Source organism: Strix uralensis, chromosome 2, assembly GCF_047716275.1.
Source record: "Strix uralensis isolate ZFMK-TIS-50842 chromosome 2, bStrUra1, whole genome shotgun sequence".
Lineage (NCBI taxonomy): Eukaryota > Metazoa > Chordata > Aves > Strigiformes > Strigidae > Strix > Strix uralensis.
Window position 1 is genome coordinate 21,651,435 of NC_133973.1, and position 15,984 is coordinate 21,667,418.

Genomic DNA, 15,984 nt, shown 5'->3' on the forward strand with positions numbered 1-15,984 from the left:
GTCCCTAAATTAGTATTATCTGAAAGTAGCCTTCCTTGATACAACTGTATTAAGTTAGTTTGAAGTATTTGCTCTTCTCCAGAGATGCTTCTGCATTTGAATTAATACAATCTAAGAAGGAAGTTTTACGTTTCCTGATTTCTTTGGGGCCCAAGTTCTTTGGAAGATATCAGTTCCAACGCTTCCAAATCCTAACTTCATTTGGAGTTCCTTGCATAGCTCCTTTAAATTCCTCTGGAAATCTTTGACTTAATGAATACTTTCCAGGTACCTGCCTTTCACTTGGTCCCTTCAGGATCCAAATTTAAAATCTCAATTTTTTTTTTTTTTTTTTTTTCCCACAAGAAACAAAATGGTACACTTTAGAAGTCCAATGACATTTTTTAATTCATGTGATGTATCAAAGGGGAAAAAATTTTGAACTATCTCTTTGGAAAAGAAGAAAAAAAAAGGTCTAAACTTGCTTTCTCCCACATAAAATTTGAATTTTGATAAAAATACATTTTTCTGTGACAATTTAATTTTGAAAAAATGACAACAGTTTTCCTAATATCATAACCTTTACCATGATCCAGCTACTAACATAAATTAATAGACTCATCATTGTTTTCTCTTTAAAATTGTTATTTCTTTCTCTGAATTCTAAGCCCATGCCATACAGAGAAAAAATACAACTACACATTATGAAAATGCTCATATTTGTGTAGAGGCAAAACATAAGTCATCAACCAGGCAAAAAAGTTGCATTTTTAATCTTAATCATAGAAACCATGCTCTTATCTAGTGTCTGGAAATCACAGTAGTGGTCAGAGTTGTTGGACCAAAATCCAGTGGCCAAAATCTATGCCAAGTAGTAATCTTTTCTTTATAAGAAGAGATATCAAACCTTGAGTATGTATAACTATCTTGATAATGCTGCCTGTTCTGGTAGTATAATGTTGAAACTAATTGCAGGTGTAATACCATTTGTATGTAATCTCATTATCATCCAAGTAAATGTCCAGTTATTCCTAAGAGCCATAGATCTAGAGCTTTTTAAATTTTTTCCCCAGGAGTCTGTTTTCTACTGCATGGATCCAGATATTTTAGATGTTTTCAACAAAGTCAGACTTTCAGGATGACCAGAAACAGTGTAGTAAAACATGTCTCTCACCTACAGATATTTACTGAGCATCCCAGTTCTTTTTGCCGTGAATGGCTAGAGCAACACCCATAACAAAATATAGTGGCTTGCTGTACCTTCAGGTTTGTTTCTAATCGTATGTGCTGCCTGCAGATTTTTATCTGTGTCCTTAGGCTCAGTTATGATGACAAAACTTTGATCTTAGATATCCTTTCTGCCAGAAATATCCTCTGTGGAATTTTCAAAGTGTGTTTCTTCTTGAAGAATTATGTTTTGAGATGTAATTGAAGATCTGCAGGAATCATCTTCTTTCTGTTGGGAAGGATGCCCAGTGCTCTTTCATTGTTTCCTATTCTATTACACCATCTTCTGTTAGTTTTATTTTTAGGAGGATTTCTCTTTGTGATCCTCTGTGACTAGTACATGGGGCATAAGATGTCAGTTTTCTTAATTACTCTGGTCAGTTTACTTTACATCAGGAAGAATCTGTCTTCACATTTTATTTTCTAATTAAAATTAATATACCAAATTTGGACCTGCTGTGAGTAAGTACTGTATGTTAATTTCACTGGACATATTAGGCCTGACGATGCACAAGAGTTGTTTTGACTTGACAGAAGTTTAACACAAAAGAAATTCAAAACTGTTTGTATTGCTGCTCTTAGTAAAACTGCTCAGTGTCAAAGACAGGAATACTCTCATCTATTTAGTAAGCAATTAAGGGTTAAAGAAACCTGAATTATTATTATATGTATCTTTTTTATTACAGAACATATGCGTCTCAAATCTAACAGCTAGTTTCTTAGTTGGATACTTTTTGTAAAAGCTGAAAATAATTCTTAGTGTAACTGATAAATCTATTTCTGATCAGGTGACTTAAGCACTTCATTCTTCCTCTCTGGTGGCCAAAATACACACCAAGTAGTAATCCCTTCTTTATAAGAAGAGATATCAAATCCCCCCTAACTGTTCTCTGTTGAGAAAAAGCTGCAGGCAGCCTTCTGCATCCTGTAGATGATACAAAATCTCAAATTCTAATTTCTCAAAGCTTTTGGAGGCAATGCTTTACTTGGATTATTCTGTACCTGGTTTGGATTGTTCTCTCCTCTGTCTCATTCCTTTTCCTGGACAAATTATCTCCCAATGATTTGTGCATATCTTCTAGCATCTAAATAGAACAGATCTCCTCAAACATTTTCTCCCTTCCTTCTTGTTCTGGTTTCAGGTGGGATACAGTAAATTTTCTTGAGCTGGGAGGGAGCACAGCTGGAGCGCCCAACCTGGATTTCAGTTAGGATGGAGTTAAATTTTCTTGAACTGGGAGGGGACACAGCTGGAGTGCTTGGCCTGGATTGGCCATTGGAGTATTCCATATCCTGTGACATTACGCTTGGAATATAAAGGAGGCGGGTGCTCTCTCGCTTCAGGTTGGGGATGGTAGGATCTTCGTTCGGTCGGGATCGCTGGCCGGGTGCGGGCTGAGTATTGGTCAGTCCATTACCCGTTTGTACTTTCCATTATAGTTATTGTTTTGTTTTATTACAATCACTAAACTGTTTTTTTTAATCTCAACCTACGAGTTTTCCTTGTGTTCCTCCAGTGTCCTCCCCCATTCACCAGGCAGGGGAAGGGTAAGCAACTGGCTGCATGGTGGATGTCTGCTGGACAAGTTCAAACCACAACACTTCTGTGAAATGTCATTGCCACCTATGGAACATGGGTTTGGCATAGGAGCTCTAGATTTCAGATGGCATATATTTCTGTTGCTCAAAGGCTTTCAAACATAGCATGCCCTGAAAATACTTTAAAAGCAAGTTAGAACAACAAAGCTTTTTATGTCCTTCTGATCTCATTAACTTTTAACAAAAGTAGAGGAAAACAACTGCTGTTTAATGTCAGGCATGCAAACAGCACTGACACTATGCAGCCTGGGAAGAACCAACATTGCTTTTCAAAAAACCTGTATCTTGAGTAGTAGCTCCAGTGCTCAGAACTCAGTGCAGAGATTCTTGGCACAAATATTTAATATTAAGATTAAGTTTATGGTCAAGTCCTTTATTCACCTGTGACAAGGAGGAGAAAGATGACACATCAGAAAGATGCATAGATGTGATACATACAAAGCAGATGTCAGTGAAACTTTGAAGAAAAACATCTTCTGTGCTTTCTGTGATACTAGAAACTAAAGGCCAAGTAACAACCATCCCAAGAATTAAGGTATAATTTTGTTGTTGTCTTTAAAATACACCACTTTTTTGAATCACTGCATCAGTTCCTAAGATTATATGGAAGTTAAGATTTTCTAGCCTCAAAAGAAATTATGTGTGTTTAGATAAAAGCAAAATCAATAAACCCACAGGTCAGAATAAATAAAAAGTTCTTCTCTGTTTTTTTTTTTTTTTTCTACAGTTCTTGCTCTTACTGCCTTAAAAGTCCAATAATATTAAAAAAATAATTTGAAGTTGTGTTATTGTTTTCTAAGTAGTTACCAAATATAAAAATTCTGTCTTTTCTCCTACCAAAGAATCATTACAGCTGCAGCAACTAAAATGGCTCAGGGAATTTAAGTTTTCCTTACTTCTGCCATGCATAGAAGAAATTTGATTCATATGCTGACTTTCTTGTAATTATTGATAACATAACAGCTCACTGAGTTACCTTCACGCATTCGAAGACTCTTTTCATTTTTCAAAGAAAGGTAAAGAAATCTAAGTTTGATAATTCAGTCTCATTGTGGATACCTGCTAGGTGCTGAATGCTTTCTGGAAAATTAGAGAAATGAACAGGGAGATTGTGCTGAAACTAGACAAGAATTTACACCTGTGGGGGAGTCAGTCCTAATTTATGAAAAAGAAAAAAAGAATAAAATAACATTTTTAATGAAATTAACTATTACATTAGGGCACTTACAAAATCAGAACGTTCCTAATAAACTGGGTTGTTCTTGTCATCAGTGAGCTCTGGCAGGGACCTCAATCTTCAGTTCCCTTTCTACTGATGATGGGTAAAGAACACCCTTTTGTAGCTGGTTTCATCTGTCTGTTCAATTTTCTTGTCCTCCTTTGAAGTCAGAATTATCTAATTTCTCAGTGAAATCAAATGTCAGTTTCTGTTTTTATATTAAAAGAATTGTATAAGACACACTGAACATTCAGTTCTTCAGTAGAGTGTTTATCTTTTTGTCTCATTGATTTTGTAGACAGTTTTCTCTCCCCTTCAACATCCCTTTTCTCTTTGAGATACCTACTGTGTCGTGGTGGGTTTTTTTTTCACAATGCCAAAATAGTAGCTCAGCATGCTTTAAGATGTGCACTTTATTATAACAAGGAAATGTCTCTCTGTCATGAATGTGATTTGGGATTGTTTTGTCTTAGAGGGATAATGCTGCTTGGGGAATGGAGGTCAGATCAAATATATCACATCAAACCTGCATGTTCCAGAGAGAATGCCTTAGCTTTGTCTGATTTTTAGATGAAACAGCTTGTTAATTGAACACAAAACTGGAATGTCAAATAAAAAATGCTTCTTCAAGGAGCTATAGATTATGAAGCTGAATTTCTGCACTGAAGATTCAGTATCAACAGAAATCTCACTACATAAACCCCCAAATTGCATTTTACTGTGCTGTGTATTACACAACGAATACTCTCTCATTCTTTGGAACTGTCATTGCTTATGGTCTTATCAAGGGTATTCTGTAATTCAGAAATCACTGGATGAATCATTAACTTCACAAAGGCCTTTTTCATTTCACCCGAAGTACAGGAGTACTTAATCCATAAACAAAAATATAATATTTGGTTTCACAATTTCCTGAACTAACAACTGAACCTACCCCAGTGAGTCAGGGTACTAATGAGAAAATCGAACAGAAGCCTCAGTGTTACTGAATCGGGTTGAAACTATTATTTCAGTCACTCAAAGAAAACTTCTCCCTCATTTCAAATATAAACTGGTACAGCATGCCAAGAATAATTTTGCTCAGGATTGTGACTCAGAGTAGGGTGGGCTTGGGGGTATGTTTAGGACCTAGATGAGTTTGGAGAGACTGCTCCAAAAATCCTCCCAACTTTAAAAGACTACAGCGGGTTGACCTTGGCTGGATGCCAGGTGCCCACCAAAGCCACTCTATCACCCCTCTCCTCAGCCGGAAGAGGGAAAAAATATATAATTAAAGGTTCGTGGGTCAAGATAAGGACAGGGAGATCACTCACCAGTTACCATCACAGGCAAAACAGACTCAACTCGGGGAAATTAATTTAATTTTTTACCAATCAAATCAGAGTAGGATAACAAGAAATAAAACCAAATCTTAAAACACCTTTCCCCCACCCCTCCTTTTTCCCTGGACTCTACTCCCAATATCTCTACCTATTCCGCCACAGAGGTGCAGAGGGACAGGGACTGGGGATTGTAGTCAGTTCATCACACGTTGTCTTTGCTGCTCCTTCTTCCTCAGGGGGAGGACTCCTCACACTCTTCTCCTGCTCCAGCATGTGTCCCTCCCATGGGGTCACAACTCCTGCCAGCAAACCTGCTCCGTCATGGGCTCCTCTCTCCACAGGTCCTGCCAGGAGCCTGTTCCAGTGTGGGCTTTCCACGGGATCACAGCTCCTTCAGGCACCCACCCACTCCGCTGTGGGGTCCTCCACAGGCTGCAGGTGGAGATCTGTTCCACCGTTACCCTCCATGGGTGCAGGGCACAGCTGCCTCACCATGGGCTGCACCATGGGCTGCAGGGGAATCTGCAGCACCTCCTGCCCCTCCTTCTTCGCTGACCTTGGGGTCTGCAGAGTTGTTTCTCTCACATATTCTCACTCCTCTCTCCTGCTGCTGTTGCTGTTGCACAGCAGTTTTCCCCCTCTTAAATATGTTATCACAGAGGTGCTACCACTGCTGCTGATGGGCTTGGCCTTGGCCAGCAGTGGGTCCATCTTGTAGCCGGCTGGCATTGGCTCTGTCAGATATGGGGTAAGCTTCTAGCTGCTTCTCACAGAAGCCACCCCTGTAGCCCCCCGCTACCAAAACCTTGCCACGCAAACCCAATACAAGGAGAAATTTTAAAGGAGAAATTTTGAAGATATTCACATCTTTCAAAGGATTTAACAAGAAGACAGTAAATGAAAGAAACATAATGAAATGCAAGCATGGCATAGAAGTATATTAATATAGCACAATATAGACTTATATTGAAACTGATCAGAAAAAATAGGAACTCCAATACTGAAGTGTCTTAGTTTTTAAATCATAAGAAACAATAGCAGATCACCAACCTGATATAGGATAAAAATAACTTTCAGAGGCTAAAGGTTCAGAGACTGGGTTTATATCTTGGTTCAGTCCAACTACAAATGTTATTGTATGAGCATCAGGTCTCTTGACATTTATCTTACATCTTCATTTTAAGTTAATGATTTTACTAAAGACTGTATTCAAATCCAACAAGTTAGTGATACTCAGATATGATCTGAGAGTGGATCTACAGTTGGATGTTGGCATGCTATCAAGGTGGATGGAAAGAAAATAGGTATCTCAGAGCCCTGAAGTAAATCTGACAACCCAGAAGCAGCTGATGTAAGCAGGTATGAAGTAGGCAATGTATTGTTACTTATGAAGTGATATACCTAGTGATCAGTTCAGCAGAAAAAAATGTGCTGATAATCTAACTAACTACATTTATCTCAATCCAAATGAGGTATAGGAAAATAACTTTAGATAGTGTTTATCTTAATTTATAGTGTTAACTATGCTTCAGTAGATCAACCAGTAAACTGCACAGTTTTACTTTAGAGATACAGTTTAAATTTTACTTGTGTTCATTTTTTTTAATTTTTGTATCCACACTTAAGATCTCATAGCAGCCAAGGAGACAGCAAACCTTTCTTTTGTGAGGAATTTTGCATGCTATGATGTGGAGGGACATCAAGAAAAAGCACAAGAAAATATCCAGAGGGCTGGAATACCTTTCCTATGAAGAAAGGCTGAGAGTTGGTGTTGTTCAGCCTGGAGAAGAGGGACTCCAGAGAGACCTTACTGCAGCCTTTCAATGCTAAAAGGGGGCTTATAAGAAAGGTAGAAGGAGACTTTTTACCCAGGTCTGTAGTGGCAGGACAAGGGGCAACAGTTTAAGCTGAAAAAGGGTAGCTTTAGATTGGACGCAAGGAAGAAATTCTTTCCTGTGAGGGTGGTGAGACACTGGCACAGGTTGCCCAGAGAAGCTGTGGCTGCCCCCTCCCTGGCAGTGTTCAAGGCCAGGTTGGACGGGGCTTTGAGCAACCTGGTCTAGTGGAAGGTGTCCCTGCCCATGGCAGGGGGGCTGGAACTAGGTGGTCTTTAAAGGTCCCTTCTGACCTAAACCATTCTAGTATTCTATGATTCTATAATAAATGCTGCTTATATGATCTCACATACTAGATATTATTTTGAGAGATGACTGATACATAGAGATAACTTCTTTCTCTTTCTTAGTCTAAAAATATGGTTTATGAAAGATGCAAGTGTTAAAGTGATGTGATATCTTTTTAACAGATGTAGCCAGCTTCAAATTTATAGATTCAACTAAGTCCTTCAGAGAAGATGCCTTGATCTAAAACAATTTTTAAGTTAATGATGAAATATACTGAAGTGTCTTCTTCAGTGAGAAGCAAAACAGTACTTTGCCATAAAAAACTGGCAACTTATTCATGACACTTTGAGGACAATGACTCCTGCTGCTAAATTTTCCATATATGAAGAAATTTTGTATATTTTCAGACCAAGAGAGTGTAAGAAAATGGCCTTGCAAAAAACACAGGATACATCTCAGTAGGATCGTGCTACTTTGGGTGCAAGCCCTTAGAACTGTGACCTGTAGCATAATACACAAATATCAATGGCTTCATTACTTTAACAGGGGATAATCATGTAGAGGTCTTTTTATATGGAAAGTCTCTCTGTTTTTAATCAGCTTTGGGGAAGATACTTTTCCCAGAAAAGGTTTTCTAGCACCTGTGGAGCTAAATTGAAAAATTACTATTGATCTGAATGAGTATGAGATCAGCCCCATACTGGGAAAAATTACACATATATTTATATAAGAGTTAATGCAGGAAAGCAATTAGTTCCTTGCTTGATAATTTGGTATAAATTTAGCAATTAATCACTAACAATTAGTGAGGTAACTTTTTTTCTAGAATTCTATTCTATCTCACATTTTAAAGAGATTTCTTAGTTTGTTTATATGTATCACACATTATCATTATTGTTTTTCATGAAATAATCATACTACAAAGTATTATTTCTCCTTTATGTACTTTTAGGATTTAATGAATCACATTATGAGTTAAAAAATAAGGAATTACAAGCCTCATTAAAAAAAAAAGATAATATTTTACTATACTTGGAGTAAAAGGATAATGCACTATATACATAAGGACATCATCTTAACCAAATATAAGATGTTGCAAAGGTGACTAGAGGAAGTTGCTATTATCACTTGGAATGCCTGAGTAGTAATGAATAGTCCAAAGCCTGTTGTATCTCTGTATCTCCCTGGTAAACAATGAGCTTCAAATGCAATAAACATTACTGTACTGATTGAAAATTAACTTGCTGAAGAAGTATGCAATTGTTGCAGAGGTAATTGCTTTTAAAGAACATAGTCTTTCTGTGTCTAGTTTTCCAATAAGAAATAAAATTACTGGAAGCAATACTAAACTGTAAAGAATATGGTAAGATATAAATCATTACTGAATGTATATTCTCTTTTTTTTTTTTTTACAAGGTGCTTCCTAAATTTGAGTGTAATTTATGTTCTGAGTTAGGCCTGGAAAAGAAAAGACAAAGTCTGTATAACAGGAGCTGGATGTCTTCAAATCTGAGAGGTTTCTTATTCTGGTAGACTTCAGTGGACATATGGGGAATAAGGCCTCCTGTCATCTTCTCTATGTGCTGAACAGATAGAGAACAGATTGTGCTGATAGTAGCAATATCTGCTTCATAATCTCACGTATGAGCTGTGACCAGTCAATCACCATCACCGTGTTCCAAGAACCAACCAAGAAAAAGGTGGATTGGGAAGGCCCATATTAACAGCATTATCATCACCTACTTGAGTGACTTTGAAATCACTGCTGTGATTCTGGCTGACTGCTACACAGGTCACTCAATTTGCTCAAAACTCATCACAACAGTTGTGTAACAGCTGCAATTTGAATATGGCAGTAAGTAAAATATAAAACAGGGAAAATTACAAGGAACTGTATGCTCAAAAACATTGCATGTTTTGTCCAAAGCTGAAAATGTCTTTCATGACACCAGTAATGAGGAAAATAACAAGTTTTATGTGATTCTTTATGAAATTATTGACTTCTATCTAGGGGACAAGAAAACTGATTTGATGTCAATGATGACATGATGCAGCTTCAGCTGAAAGAGAAGCAGAGCGCTTTGCAAGAATGAAGTCTTCCTTGGCTGGACTTTATTACTAGCAAGCTGATTTACAGGAAGCTTTGACATACAGTCTAATCAGATTAACCCAGAGGAAAGATTAGTCATGAAATGCTAATGCTGACAAATTGCAGATATGTGCTGATGAAAGCCATGCACACTTGCTCTTTGCTGATCCTTTTGCTCAATATGGAACATGATAATGAAGATCAAGAACAGAGACAAAAACACAAATCACAGATTGTGGAAGTACAAAAATGTATTGTACCTTTCAGCATCTCCTCATTGTCAACATATCCATCTTGTGAGGTGTATGAGATCTTGAGATATCTATTTTCACTTTAATCTGCTAAGTGTATGCAAAATGTACAGTGCAGTCATGTCCATCTGGATGGAAAGGCACCCACTTTAGAAGGCATCTCTTTAAAAAAAAAGACAACAAGCAAACAATGAAGTTCAAGAACTCCATTGAATGATGACCCCATTTTTTTTTGCAGGTTTTCTCCTGATTGTGTGCTAGAATAAAATCTGCTCAAGGGATTAGGTAAGTGCTCTGTATATGGATGGAAGTTAATTTGTAGTGAATACCTAGAAAAATCTTGGTTTAATTGGTAGGTTGCGTTGCTTGTGATATAGACAAAGCATGACCTGTACATGTCTTTCAGTAAACCACTACTGAAGGCTGTATCTGTACCGGTAGGTAACATGACCAGTTGCTGCCCCTAAGGGCAAGTGACATGACACAGCTTCCATTGCTATAGCTCTTTTCCCTCCTAAAATAGGGTCGTCTTACTTATATTGCCTATCAAGACCCTGGTTACACCCATAGGACTTATCTGTCGACACTCAAGGTCATTGTTGGTATGCAGCTGTACAACCTTGGTTCAGAGCATTGTGTGAAACAGCTGTGGCCCCCCCTTCCCTTGGGGGCTGCACTGAAGTTCAGGCCCTCAACACTGGTCTCCACCTGAGCTACTCTGCAGCCCTGCCTGTGCCTGGCCCTGCACCCAGCAGAACCTGCCCCGACCTCTGCCCCTGCCCCACTGGCTCGACTTCCCATCGTGACCTGGGAACTTTCTCACCACCGTGGGCTTGCCTGATCAGCACTGAGCTGTAGGCTGACCCCGCGTACTGGCACCAGGCCCGCTCTGCTCCTCTTGCTTGGGTGCTACCAGGTTGTGTCCTTTCTGGTCACATCCCTCTCCTGTGCCTCCCTTGCTGCTGTGCTAGTCTCCTGGCTCGCCTTCCTCTATGGAGCAGTCGGTATGGCACATACAGTGAAATTATAACCCTTACTTACACATTAAAAAAACATGGTTTTCTTAGTTTTACATTGCAATTTACAGAAAATATCTAACTAGAATTTATTTTCCATAATATCTCATAAAAATAAAGCCAGCAGGTAATTTTCTTAGCAACATGCTATTAAAATAACTATCAGATTTCAGTATAGATTTTATGCTTTTCCTGTTTGAAAGTAATCTGAAAAATGCCCTCCTTTTATTCTGCACATGGAAATTAGGTTGAATACAAGCTTGAACTTTCTCCTTCCTAACTACATAAAATATAACCCACAATTTCTTCACAGAGTGCCTTCTAGCTGATATCAATACTGTTGCTTCAAGATGTAGAAATTGAAGATAGAGAGGCTTTACATATAATTTTAAAACTTTTCCATCTTCATTGAATAGTTTCTGGCACAAGAAGATAAACAGTTCTTTCCAAGGTCTATGTGGTATCCAGAAGAGCACAGTTACACCCCAGGTTTTCTAATATTTTTTTTAATTTTTCAGGCATGTTTCTACTGAAGACATAGAAGGGTTTGTTCATTGCTTTACACTATTTAATATTTTAACAAGTAATTAGAAGAAAATACTGTTATTGATAACATCTGTGGATGGCACAAGGATTAGAGAGCTATCATGCAGTAAAAAGAACAAGTGTTTTATTGTTAGTAAAATGGCTGCAAATGAACAATATGTATTTTAATATGACCAAGTGTAAAACCATATATTTAAGCATAAAAAAAGCAACTACACTTGAAGGATGGAAACTCTGCAAAAGATTCGGATAAATAATCAGTTGAACTCAAGTTCACAGTACAACACTTATTTAGATGTATTCTGAAAGAGAGACCAAGTTGCATTAAACCCATCTTGACTTATTTTTTTAAATTATTATTTTGATTGTTTTGGCACTGAAGTAATTGCTTCAGGAATACTATATTAATGTCTCACTGATTCCAGTTTATAAAGGAAGTAGCCTGGAGAAATTTCAAAGAAGAGCAATGATTAACGAAATGGAAAATATATTTTATAAGGAAAGAACCAAGGAACATGATTTATATATTTTATGAAACAGAAGTTAAATGGCAATTTTATTAAACAATTTATTAATTGAAAATGCAGGACATTTCAGATTCATAGGTCACTGGAAGAATGTGTCCCATTGCAACTGAAATATCTGCTTTATTTATTCAGACATGGTCATACATAGTGTGTCTTCTTCGTTCTTCTCTTTTAAGAAAAGCTGTTGACATAAGTATATATGATTATACAAGCAAATTAAAAAGTGCCAGAGAACCTTCTTGATCACTGGAATCTAGCAGACTATGCTATTTGTAATATACCCCTACCATGGTTTTGGTCCAGTCTGTCTAGCATCCTCCTGAGCAATCCCCAGCACAGCTCAGGCATCACCATGTGCCAGGGAATCTTCTCAAATGACCCTTTGGATGCAGACAGACTGTTGTGGAGGGTGAAACTCTTTAAAAAGTGCAGCAGGGTCTGCTCCATTCCAGTTGGCCTTAATGCCAAAGAAGAGTTTCAAGGACACATAAATTACTAACAGATGAGTTTGCATTGTCGAGGCCTCAGGTCTGAAATGTCTTCAGAATAGCTGTCCATGTTTCACACTCTTCTGTTTTTACCACATCATTATACAGGTAGACATATTAAAAACTGTCATCAGCTAGCAAATTGTTTAAGGCTTGGGGAGGAGTGGCTGGAGAGCTGCCAGTCAGAGAGGGAGCTGGGGGTGTTGATTGACAGCCAGCAGAACATGAGCCAGCAGTGTGCCCAGGTGCCAAGAAGGCCAATGGCATCCTGGCTTGCATCAGAAATAGCGTGGCCAGCGGGTCAGGGAAGGGATCTTACCCCTGTACTCGGCACTGGTGAGGCCGCACCTCGATGACTGTGTTCAGTTTTGGGCCCCTCACTACAAAAAGGACATTGAATTACTCGAGCGTGTCCAAAGAAGGGCAACGAAGCTGGTGAAGGGTCTGGAGGACAGGTCTTATGAGGAGCGGCTGAGGGAACTGGGGTTGTTTAGTCTGGAGAAGAGGAGGCTGAGGGGAGACCTCATCACCCTCTACAACTACCTGAAAGGAGGTTGCAGAGAGCTGGGGATGAGTCTCTTTAACCACATAATAAGCAATGGGACAAGAGGTAATGGCCTCAAGTTGCACCAGGGAAGGTTTAGACTAGATATTAGGAAGCATTCCTTTACAGAACGGGTTGTTAGGCATTGGAATGGGCTGTCCAGGGACGTGGTGGAGTCCCCATCCCTGGAGGTGTAGGGTCGACATAGCGCTGAGGGATCTGGTGTAGTTGGGAACTGTCAATGTTGGGTTAATAGTTGGACTAGATGATCTTCAAGGTCTTTTCCAACCTAGATGATTCTGTGATTCTGTGAAGTACTAGAGTTGGCAACCGGAATTAGTCTTCATTTTACATCATAAATATTTTACATAGTATCTTAAAACTGAAGGTGAGACATTTCATACACAAGGCATTTTAGAAACAGAAAATTTCAAATCTCAGAATGTGTTTGATTTATATTTTGTCAGACCTGGGACTGGTGTGAGGGTGGGGGGAGAAAAGGAAAAAAAAAAGAAACAGTTTAGGAGTACCTCTTGCAGCAGTCCAAAGATGCATCTCATACATCTCTGGATTAGAGGTGAAGAGCCAACAGTCACAGAATAAAGATGTGGCCTCTCTTTTCAGATCTTTGAAAAATATGCAAAACTAAACATATTTTACAAGTTTTTCAGACATTGAATACAATATGGGAATTTTGGTCTACCAAAATGAGACTGACCTAAGTCTGCTATCATTTTTGATTGTGGAGAGCAAATACTCCTGTTCCCCTAACATGAATTTGATACTGTTAGGATACTGCTGTTAATATTGGTAAATATACTACCATTTTGCCTGAAGGGTCAAGATGAACTGTGCATTCCTAGCTTGCCTATGAGGCACACTCTCAACATCACAAACAACAACATTGTATCTCAGGTCCAGATTAGTTAAACACACACCTACTCTTAGGAACACTGACTCCATTTAACTCCAGCATATTTTGCATGGCACAATGACAGAATTGCAGCTGCCAGGAAAATACCATAAGAAAAAGATATGTTGGCATTCAGTACTGTCTACTATATACTTTCTGTACAATGTAACTTTTGGCTTATAAAAACAATGGTTTAAAGGTATTGAACTGAGAGCACCAGTGTTTAGATAGGAACTCTTATTTTCCCAAACATAATGAAATATACCGGGATACTTGTCCCTTGATTTGTGACTGCTTAAGACAAGAGTGGTAAGGTAACAATTATTTAATTGTATAAAAACAAATTCTTCAGCTGCAATACTTAAACAGGCCATGTTTAAATTGCAATATTGAAATTGTTCTGAAAAAGCTGAGGAATCTGGTAAAAGCACAGAAGTGCATTGATGCTAAGTGGTCCTGAGCTGCTCTCTGCATGCCAGGCAGACCAAGCTGACACCATGCTGGATTGCTAGGAAAAAATAAGAGTCTTGAAGAATGATTGTAACAGGCTATTTTGCAAGTAGTAACATTTCTCTAGAATGAGACTGACTTGATATCATTATTTATTCTATTTGAACGAAGAAGTGATAGTATCTGTTCATTACTTTGCCAGACTTGATTTATCTGGGCTTTTATCTCTTATGGGATTATTATGATGGCTAATATTAATATAGAATAAATTATGTATAGTTACACCACACAAGTGGATTTGATAATCAAAATGAGTGTTGATATTTCACCAACACTTATAAGTACGATGCTTCTGAAATTTGTGAGATTTGGAGTAAAATGTTTTGCTAGTTGTTGAAATGTCAAAACTTGCTGTTTTCCCAGGAGTTCCTGTTTGGCTTTAATAAACATTTGATAGCGACTTGTATTTCTAATAGAAAGCTTTACATGAAAAAAATGCTTAATTACTTATTCAAAATACTTGTATTACTTTTTCCATTTATAGCTTGGTAGTCATTCAAGCGTCCTTTGACACTGTTACTGTTCACTTTTGACAAAAGATGTTGTATCCAATCTGATTGAAATGTTTAAACAAGAAGCAAACACAAAAAGCGAATATTGGCAAAATGCATATCATAACACACCTGTTCACAGTATTGTTGTTAATAGTGCAAACAAATGAATTTTTCTATCAAAGAAAGTAATAGAGTAGGTTTAAAAAAAAGGTAACAGTGACTCTCCCTCAGGGGCTAAATCACGGCTGTGATGATGCAGGCCTTACTCATTTGTCTGCAAGAAACTCCTCTTGTTTTGTTATGCTATGGCGGAGCAAGAAGATTTTGTAAGGCTGTACTGTTGCCTGATGAAGCGCTGTGTATATTAGGAGGAGCTGCCCTGTTGTTAGGGTGCTAAAATGCCAAGATGAGTTAAAGATCAACTCTCTGGAGCTCTCCTTGCAAGGTGGACCAGGAAGAAGGGACCAGGAGGAGATTAGGAGAGCACAGGGCGAGTAGAGGCCCTGCCCTACCTCCCTGCCCAGCCCCATCCCACAGTCTCCAGAAGGGTGAGCCGGGCCAGGCCAGGCCGGTGATGGTGACGGGGGTTGGTCACAGCCAGGCACCGCTGGGTTAATTGTCAACAAATACCAAATTCAAAGCTCATTTTTATTTCATTTACACAAAACCTCTTACTGTTTTGGTAAAAAAAGATGCCTGATACTGTGGTAGTTACTGCTGTAGTGTCTGTTATTGCGTTGGGTTTAGCAAGATACCTCCCCCAAACTTTCATGCGCCTTTCATTTAACTTCTGTCTCTGAGGTAAAATGGCAGAGGGAAGGTCTGTGTCCCATCATGTCAGCATCTCTGCACCCACCACCTGAGCTTATGCTGGAGGAGGTGGGCGCAGACTGAGACTCCCACTCCACCAGCAAAAGAAGATGCACTTTCTCATTTTCCAGCTTTGCTCCCGGAGTCTGGCAGGGAAGGAGGTGCCTGGTCTTTAATCACTGAAATGTTTAAGCAGTGAAGCCGAGTGAAGGCCTTAGGCCCAGACAACCACACGCTTCATCCTCTTCGGAAACTGATGTGTGAATAAGCATGCAGGTGTCTAAGGTACTGCGAGTGACTTGCCAAGGAACCAAAGGGAAGCACAAG